The 9,200-nt window shown below is 41.6% G+C and overlaps 1 protein-coding gene across 3 annotated transcripts in view; it reads left to right on the top strand.

The window, feature by feature from the left end:
* The first annotated feature begins 412 nt into the window (after positions 1–412).
* The window catches only part of LOC126408993 (epidermal retinol dehydrogenase 2-like), a 209,093-nt gene continuing 200,305 nt past the window's right edge, over positions 413–9,200 (top strand). The window contains exons 1-2 of one of the 3 annotated variants that reach the window (XM_050074847.1): positions 413–671; positions 6,649–6,702. The gene's annotated coding sequence lies outside the window, so the exon portion shown is untranslated. The remainder of the gene's footprint in view (positions 672–6,648; positions 6,703–9,200) is intronic. The other 2 variants (XM_050074846.1, XM_050074849.1) reach the window with 2 other exon arrangements.

The raw sequence follows: 9,200 nt of genomic DNA, 5'->3' as shown, positions 1-9,200 counted from the left end.
AATGAATGGGTGGATGAATTTGTATTTGTTAAATAAATGAATATTTCTTGTTACTTTATTTAACTGATCATTTTACTAGTCAAGTATCGGTCACATGCTCAGATTATTATTATTACTGAACTGTAGTATTTGTTTTTCTGAGGAAATTGATTAACTCCATAAAAAAAATCTTCAAAGGTTATTCAGTCAATTTATGACAGTGTTACTGTTGTTTGCTTGAACTCTTGTTCCATTAATGTGGAATACTGGTGACCGTCATGCACGATTGTCTGTTTGTTTTACATTCAGTTTACATTTTATAAAGAATGTGAAAAAGCACAAACACTTCAAGTCCCACAATGCCTTGCATGGTAGAGGTGACACGCGGGGCTGGGAGTGGTCGATTGCCTTTCACGTGACACATCCGACTCCCCCGTACTGTTTGTGATTATGTGTGTTTTTGTCCTCCGGAGGCCACAGAAACAGGGAGGAGACATTAGACAGACTTACCCTGCTGAATAGAACGCACTGTCCGTCCGCAGGCTCCGGGAACTTTGTGTTACCCCTATCAGCTTCACTCTGATAACACTGTGTGTGGTAACGTTAGTCCAAGTGCTGACTAAAGGTCTCAGTTGGAGCTGATAGAACGGGTGCCCGCAGGCCGTTGAGCACTCAGCAGGACTCCTCTGACGGTAAGTCAGGACTCTGCTCCTATCTGACTATTATTTGATTTCCTGCATAAAGTCATTGTTTGTCTTTAGTTAATCGCTCAGTGATAACTGTTAAAGGTTTTGGCTTTGTTAGGAAAGTTTGTTCTTAATCAACACATGAGCCTGTTTCCACGTGTTTTAGCGCAGTATTCACTGAAACTTCCCAAAGCATAGCCTAGCGTTGGCTTCAGTATGTATCCCAAAAGTGAAATGCATTATTTTAGTAAGTCTTCATTTACATGCAAGACATTTGTAGAAAATCATTTAGATATTAGGCCTAGGCTACAATCTAGTGCTGAGATGGGGAGTTGATTAGCAGTCAAGTAAAAGAATACGCACTTATTAAATATATGTTCCAGAAAGGTGACGTTTTGTTTTGTAGTTATTTCAAATCCGAACTGTAAATATTCGTGATTACATGTTTTAAGTTTTATTTCTTAAGCTGAAGCAGATCAACTTCATGAGGACTGTCAGATTTTATTAACCAGGCCTACGTGAATACAAGACAACAGCTTTCATTAAATATCAGTTAGATATAATCAGGGCTTCACATCTGTACAGACAATATTTTAAGAGTCCTCACATCCCACTGACCACAAGTTTCTGCGTTTCTAAACAGGCTACTTCAATAATTAAAACAGTCCAATGTTAATATACAGTAGACTCTATAGTTTATGATAATAGTATTTAGTCTCTGACGACTAAACTTCACCATCAGTCACACAACATGTATTCTGCTAACAGAATGAACCTTCAAATGAGGCAAATGAAATTTAAATCTCTAAAATTCAAGGAAAATTAAAAGTTTATCTAAAACGTCATATTGTTGAGTCAACATCTAAACCAATTAGCTGTTAGATCAGGTGATAGCCAGGCGTTTCCCGTCATGCCCTGGGTCTTGCAGTCGGTGGACAGCAACTGCAGCGTCTGGCTCTAAAAACTGCAGCCACCTTGCTATTGCGACATTATCGCTGTATACTTTTGTAATACGTCAGAGCAAGTCGGGATGAAGTCGGACACAAAACTAACCGGCATGCATTGTGCGCCGATCACTGGTGATCAAATCTGCGCAGGCCTGGCTCATCTCGAACGAGCCTACTATTAACCTTTTTCGACAGTCATGGCCTGCCTGGCCTGGCCCGGCTCGGCTTGGCAGCCCAGCAGAGCAGAGATTTGCATTTCCATTACAACGGGGCTACCCATTTGAAGATGTGTCTGACGGCTTGTCCTGTGTGATGCCATTTTAAAGCTGCAGGCTGATCCATGGCTGAAGTCCCCTGATATTTATGCTGCATGTGTTTTTCCGTCACACAGCAGGGCAGGTAAAAGAAGTTAACCTGTTAGAGGTGAGCTGTTGCAGAGGTGCAGTAAGAGCCTGTTGTCTGCAGCTCTTTATCTGACATCTCACCTCAGCTGTTTCTGCTTTTACTTTTCCTCCCTGTAGTATAAGCCTGTTAGACTCACCTTTATTTATTTATTTGTTTATTTGAATGGGACAGTGCACATTGATGAACATGTTAAAACATGTAAAGATGCCGGATTGTAGCTTGACGCTAATTTCCATCCGTAGTCCCATTAACATAAAAACAAATTAAGACAGTACAACATTTCACAGTAAGAAAAAAGGAGCAGTAGCAATAAAACAAGCACTAACAGTGAAAAACACATTGAAAAACACAAACCATAATATACAGACAGACAGATAAATTGCAATACAGATTGACTGTGGGTGGAGAGCTAGCCCACAGGTAGGGAGACCATAAGAGTTTCGTTTTGAAGAGTAAAGTGCATAGGTGCTGGGTAAAGTGTCAAGTGCTAAAGTGCATGAGTGCCAGATGAAATTGCACAATGCCCTAAGGTGCCAGATGAAATTGCACAAAGCCCTAAAGTGCACATCAGTTTAAAGTGCCGGTTTGTATTGCACGAGGCCCAGTACACTCAGTTGCACATGCAGAAGCGTGTAATTATTGCACTAAATGTGATACATAAATGTATTATGTAAACACTACTGATGAGAAAAAATCATACACAAAAGTATTGTGTAATTTTTGTATACATGTAACGGAAAAAGAAAGAAACTCTGATGATGACCCAACAATTGCATTGCATTACAGGTTACAGGTGGTCGCATGTTTGATTTTCTAGTAACCATGCTTTCAGCTTCCCCTTGAAAGTGCTAAGAGTGGTGCTCTCTCTGATAATGACTGGGAGGTTATTCCAGCTTTGCCCACCTTTTATGGATAGAACATTCTGACCAAAGGTGGTTCTTCTGTGTGTAATTTCACAGTCACCTCTTGTGCCTGACCTAGTACCATGTCCTGTGAGTCTTTTTTTATGGATGAACTCTTTGACAGGAGCTGGTGCTGGTCCGTGTAAACATTTGTATATGAAACAGGCATTTTTGAATACTTTTAAATTTTCAAAGTCTAGAAATTTGTGCTTTTCCAGGACCTTACAGTGATGATGGGAGTTTGGTTTCCGGTCAAATATCTTTACTGCTCTGTTATACATCTGCTCTATGGGTTTTAAAGTTGAGGTGCTTGCAAACGCCCAGTTTGTGAAGCAGTAGTCAATATGAGAGAGAATCAAGCTGAAAAGATAGGTTTTAGCTGCATCATCTGTTAAGAAGGGCCGAATTTGTCTAAAATTTAATAGATTAAAGTTTACTGTGTTTCTGACTTTTTTAATGTGTTTCTTGAAAGTCAGGTTTGAGTCCAAGATGACTCCGAGGTATGTGAAGTGGGAGACCAACTCTAATTCCTCCCCGTCAAGAAACACATTGGACCTTTTGATGTCAGTAGGGCGTTTGCTGAACATCATGCACACTGTTTTTTTTGTGTTTAACAGCAGGCAGGTGTTTTTCAGCCAATGTTGTATGTTGTGCAGCGCATCCGTGAGCCTTAGAGAGATGTCTTTTGCGTCATTTCCATAAGTAAAAATGACCACGTCTTCTGCGTACATTTGTGCATTAAAATCAGTACATACATTAGGCAAATCATTAATGTACAGTGAAAATAGCAAAGGTCCAAGGATCGATCCTTGTGGGACACCAACTGTGTTTTTAAGAAAGGGGGATTTTACACCATTTACCATGACACACTGTTCCCTGTTCGACAGATATGACTCAAACCATTCCATTGTTTCAGCTGAAAAGTTAAAATATGTTAGTTTTCTCAGGAGGACTTGGTGGTCTACTGTGTCAAATGCCTTTCTGAGGTCTAGGAACACAGCACCCACATGCGATGTTTTATCCAACATACATTTTACCTTTTCTAAAAACACACAGTTAGCTGACTCAGTGGAATGGTGGGGACGAAAACCAAATTGCATCGGGTGGAGTGGGTTAAATCCCTTATCTAGATGTTCAATTAGTAGTTTCGATACCCATTTTTCAAGCACTTTGGATAACACCCGGAGAATACTGATTGGACGATAGTTGGCAACTGATGTTTTGTCCCCTGATTTAAAAACGGGCGTCACCGTGGCTATCTTCCAGGATGGTGGTACTTCCCTTGAGGTGATTGACTGATTTACTAAGATAGTTATCGGTTTTATCAGTGCATCAGAGTATGTTTTGATGAAGTCGGTGTCCAAGTCAGATATATCCTTGGCCTTGGAACATTTCAGAGCAGAAATAATCTTCTTCACCTCAAGTTCAGTGATTTGTTTTAATTTAAAGACAGGATGGTCATTTATGATTGGTCTGGGAAGAACATTGGAGGGGGCAATGAGCTTTGTTATGTCTTTTACACTGTCTAGGAAATATTGGTTAAAAGTTTGGGCCAATACTGCAGTCATTGACCAGGATATTGCCAATTTTCAGTGCTAGAGTAGTGCTCGCCTCTTTGTTTTCTTTAACTAGTAACTTATTTAATAATTGCCAGGCTTTCCTGACATTCCCTTTGGCTCCTTCAATAGCATTCATAAAAAAAATAGCTTTGGTCCTTCTTAGTAGCTGTGTTACCTTGTTACGTGCATGGGTAAATTTCTGTCTGTCAACAAGCAGCCCAGACTTGAGACTCTGCTTGAGGAGTGAGTCTCTTTTCTTCATCATAGCTCTACAATTTGAGTCTAACCAAGGAAGTTGATTTGTGTTTTTTGCTCTCTTTCGCCCCCTTCTGCAGAAAGCAGATTTTATCTCAGAGATCTTATCTAAAAACAACCTGCAGTTTTCCTCTGTATTTTTAGAGGAGAGGATCACTTGCCAATCTGTCCTTTTTATTTCATCCCCAAAGTGCTGTTGCATGTGTTTGGGGATGTAATCGTTGGGAGGGGACGTTGTTTTGGAAGTGTTCAGAGAGCAATTTTTCCTTAGTTTCCTCGAGAACAAAATAAAGTTATGATCTGAGATACCGGTTAGAATGTTATGAATTTTACTTATTCTGTCTCTGTTATTTGTGAATAAGAGGTCAATTCTGGTTTGTGAGGTGTTTGTCACTCTAGTAGGTTTTTCAACAAGTTGTGTTAAATTGTGAGCGTCCATAATTTGCTTAAGATTCTTTCTGCTTTGTTTATCATCCCAATTTATGTTGAAATCACCTACAATTATTTTCTCTCTGTTTGAATCACATGAATTTAGCAAGAGTTTTAACTGATCATAGAAATCTACCTTAGCAGTAGGTTGCCGATAGATGCAAATCAGGGAGAAGGACATTTCTTTAGAGAGAGTGATTTCAACACCGACACAATCAAAATTGAAAGCAGTTGACCAAACAATCTCTCTACATGTAAGGCTGTTTTTTACATAAAGCAGTACCCCTCCTCATTTACCTTTCAACCCGTCTTTCCTGAACACATTGTAACCTGGCATAGATACAAGAGCTTCAGGGGACTGGGTTTTTAACCATGATTCAGAGATTGCTAAACAGTCGAGATTTGACTCATGTAAGATGTGCTCCAATTGTTCACGTTTGTTACAGAGGCTTCTGATGTTTAGGTGACTGCACAAGAGTCCCTTTGGTTTGTGTTTGGGATCCCAAACTGTTTTAGCTTGATTAAGGGTTTGAAACAGTTTTGTGGAACGATGCCTTTTTAAAATAGGGTTCCTGGGTTTTACCTTTGGTCGCTAGGGGGCCGCAGTTGCTGGTGGTGTCTCGGTTAGCCTCCCGGCTAATGCTGGTGGTGTCTCGGTTAGCCTCCCGGCTAATGCTGGTGGTGTCTCGGTTAGCCTCCCGGCTAATGCTGGTGGTGCCTCGGTTAGCCTCCCGGCTAGTGCTGGTGGTGCCTCGGTTAGCCTCCCGGCTAGTGCTGGTGGTGCCTCGGTTAGCCTCCCGGCTAATACTGGTGGTGTCTCGGTTAGCCTCCCGGCTAGTGCTGGTGGTGCCTCGGTTAGCCTCCCGGCTAATGCTGGTGAAGAAAAGGCACTTACGAAGTTCCACTAATTCAGTGATTAACACATTCAATTTCCTATAGAATCTTCACTATAAAGTCCCCCCATCATTTTGTCATAAAAACTTTTATTGTGAAGCAGCAAAATAAGGATATGTTTATTATTTATTTATTTTTAATATTTACTTTTGGGCATTTTGCCTTTAATTGATAGGACAGATTAAGCGTGAAAGGGGGAGAGAGAGAGGATGACATGCTGGAGTCAAAGCCGGGCTGCTGCAGGAAGGACAGAGGACAGAGAAAGTTTTTGAACAACAATTTTACACAACTTCTCATACAGCTGAAAGTAAACATCAAACAAGCAGATGTCTAAAGTACAAATAGGACACAGGAAGAGAAACTAAACTCCAAAACACAGAGATTCAGTTAGAAGCTACAAATGTACTGAGAGCTGAACTAGGCCTGGGTGGTATATCTATTTTTTTTTAAATTTATTTATTTATTTATTTTTTTTTTACAATATATTGATATATTTTAAAGCAAGATATAGATTTAGACAATACAGTTAATATCGCTATAGGGTCAAGTTGCGTCACATAACGCATACCAGTGTTCATCTCTCATTTCTCAGACAGGCAGACAACAGGCTCTTACTGCACCTCTGCAAACAGCTCACCTCCAACAGGTAAACTTCTTTTACCTGCCCTGCTGTTGAAAAGCACATGCAGCAAAAATAACAGGGGACTTCAGCTGTGGATCAGCTTGCAACTGAACATGTAGCCTACTTTGTAGAAAATACCGGGATATATCGTGTATCGCTATTCAGCCTGAAAATACTGTGATATGAATTTTTGTCAATATCGCCTAGCCCTAAACTGAACACCAGAGACTTTAAAAAACACCTTTCTCTGGGGTCTCCTGCAGACAGGTGGTTAGTGAGGTGAGTTGAGTAGAGTCTTGCAACACACAGGGCTTGTTAGAGGGGGAGAAGTGGGCTTGTTGGGGGTTGGCTGTGGTCGGCAAGACATCATTGCTATCTGCTTGAGGGTGGAAACGCACATTGGCATGACATGGCTTGACTTGGCGTGGCCAAAAGTGACAGTGACAGTGGCAGTTTGAGAGCATAGACTGTAGTCTGTCTTTTAGACGGTCACTTTGTGGACCAATAACATGATGTCCAATAACGTGATGCTATATTAAAAAGTTGAAAAATGTTCACATCGCTTCCGGTTGGCAGAGGATGGAGTAGGCCCGACATTTTCTAGCTCCAGCTAAGAACCCGTTATTCTCCATTTTATACCCTATTTTCTCTTTACAATGTCGACTATCTGCACCTTCACTGCCAACATTACCAACACGGTGGCAGAAAAACTTGCAAGACAAAACAGAAAGGACTCAGCAGCAGAGTGCTCCACAGCTAATGCTAGTGGTGGCGTTAGCATAACGGTGACAGACATCTCGGATCTGCTTGAGCAGCACAGAGCGGCGATAGCCACTGACTTCAATTCACCATTTGCAAATCTGGACACCAAGCTGGACAAAATTCAAGCTGTGTCCAGACAGGGACAGCGCATAATTGATCTCAAGTCCAATGCAGAAGAAGTAAGCCAGCGTCTGGAGGAACTTGAAGCTACATGCTCCTCGCTACGGGAAGACAACAGGTGGCTGAAATCTAAGCTCTCCGATTTAGAGGGGCGCAGTTATTCGCATTGCGAGCTTACCAGAGTTCATCGAGGGCACACAACCTACTGCCTTCTTCTCCCAGCTCTGCTCGTTGATGTTTTCGGAGATCAAGTGCTTCAATCCCCCCCGGAGCTTAACAGAACCCACCGCAGTCTTGCACTAAAACATGGCCCTGGAGACAGACCACGTCCTGTTATCATTCGTTTCCATAGCTATCAGATGAAGGACTTGGTTATGAGGGAGGCCTGCAAAAGAGCTGATCTGGAGTACCGTGGCCACAAGATCCGATTCTATGAGGACTAAAGTGCGGATGTTTTGAAGCGGCGTGCTGAATACAAGGATGTCTTTATAAAAGAGGACTCCAACCATCTTTCTTTGTCCTGGTGAAGCTACGCATTACTCTCTGGAGCAGCGAGAAGAGGTGGGTACAAGCTAAAGGTAATTCATTAATTCCAAATCTTAAATCCTGTAGGTATGGGAGTATTATTATTTCTGATCACGTGCCCGTAGTTCTACAATTGGCTTTTCCAGAGGCTGAATATGTAAGAAAACATTGGAGACTTGATCCTTTGCTGCTCACAGATGAGTTTTAATACACACATATTGTGTACTAATAACACACCAGATGTGTCTGATAAAACAATTTGGGAGGCTCTGAAAGCATATTTAAGAGGTGAAATTATATCATTTGCATGAACAAAAATAAGTCCTTTAAGAAGAGACAAAGAGAAATTGCCAATCGGATATTAGACATAGATAGACAATATGCAAATTTACCCTCCTCTGAGCTATTTAAAGAACGTTTGAGACTCCAGACAGAATTTAATCTGCTCTCCTCTCATCAGGTTGAAAGTCAGCTACTTCGGAGTAGGAGTGAGTTCTACAAACTTGGTGAGAAGGCTAGCAAACTCCTGGTCAATCAGCTTAGTGGGTTGAGAGCAAAGCAAGTTATTGCTGGTGTACTGACAGATATTGGGTGTGTAACATCGGATCAGAAAAAGATCAATGAGAAGTTCAGAGCCTTTTACTCAACTTGATATACTTGTACAGCAGATGTAAGTATCATGGATAATTTCTTCAGCAACCTTGACATACCATCCCTTCCCCAAGACCTGAGAAACAAGCTTGATGCTGCCATAACTCAGGAGGAAATTATTACAGCAGTATCATCTATGCAGTCGGGTAAATCTCCTGGCCCAGATGGGCTCCCGTCAGATGTTTTTTCTCAGCCGAATTGGCTCCCTTTTTACGTTCAGTGTTTACTGACTCCTTTGACTCTGGTGCACTCCCTCCCTCATTCAATCAAGCCTGCATCTCCCTGCTGCTAAAAAAGGATAAAGACCCATTAGAATGTGCTTCTTACAGACCAATACAGTGTTTCCCACAGGAGAGGAATCTATTTGTGGTGGTGTGGTCGGGGGGGGGGGGGGGGGTTAATTACTAACGGGCAGAACCTTACAGCCAGGCTCCACCGGCTGCAAACGTAAGCGTCACGTCAGC

This window comes from Epinephelus moara, chromosome 21 (genome assembly GCF_006386435.1).
Source record: "Epinephelus moara isolate mb chromosome 21, YSFRI_EMoa_1.0, whole genome shotgun sequence".
NCBI classification, from domain to species: domain Eukaryota; kingdom Metazoa; phylum Chordata; class Actinopteri; order Perciformes; family Serranidae; genus Epinephelus; species Epinephelus moara.
The sequence above is the reverse complement of the archived record's forward strand: the minus strand, read 5'-3'. Positions and strand labels throughout refer to the sequence as shown.